Here is a 923-nt window from a genome sequence, read left to right on the forward strand (position 1 = left end):
ACAAGACAAGGATGCCCACTTTCTCCACTCCTTTTCAATATAGTACTGGAATTCCTCGCCAACACAATCAGAAAAGAGGAAAAAATAAAAGACATTCAAATAGGAAAATCAGTGGTGAAACTATCTCTATTTGCAGATGACATGATGGTATACATAGAAGACCCAATGGTATCCATGGAAAAATTCCTGGAAGTAATACATGAATACAGTAAAGTTGCAGTATACAAAATCGACATAAATAAATATATAGCATTTATGTATACAAACAGCAGGCAGACTGAGATAAAACTAAATAAAGTAATTCCATTTACCATAGCCACAAAAAGTATAAGATACCTAGGAATAAATTTAACCGAGGAAGTTCAAGACCTCCACAAGAAAAATTTCGAGAAGCTAAAAAAAGAAATTGAAAATCACACAAAAAAGTTGAAGGACATTCCATGTTCCTGGATTGGAAGAATTAATATAATCAAAATGGCAATTCTACCCAAATTAATCTACATATTTAATGCAATTCCAATCAAAGTGCCAGACACATTCTTCATAGATCTAGAAAAGACAATTATACAATTTGTCTGGAATCATAAAAGACTTTGCATTGCAAAAGCAATCTTGCACAAGAAGAGTGGAGTGGGTGGCAGCTCACTCCCTAAACCAAAAATATACTGCAAAGCTGTGGTAATGAAAACAGAATGGTACTGGCACAGAAATAGACAAGTGGACCAGTGGAACAGAAACTGATTTTTGACAAAGGGTACCAGTCAATCCAGTGGGGAAAGGAAAACCTCTTTAGCAAATGGTGCTGGAAAAACTGGATATCCACCGGCAGTAAGATGAATCTGAACCCCTAAACAATGTGATTGAATGTATATACACAAAAAAATAAAAGTAAAAAAATCAACTCAAAATGGATCAAATATCTA

Source organism: Tupaia chinensis, unplaced genomic scaffold (assembly GCF_000334495.1).
Source record: "Tupaia chinensis unplaced genomic scaffold, TupChi_1.0 Scaffold140308_1, whole genome shotgun sequence".
Lineage (NCBI taxonomy): Eukaryota > Metazoa > Chordata > Mammalia > Scandentia > Tupaiidae > Tupaia > Tupaia belangeri.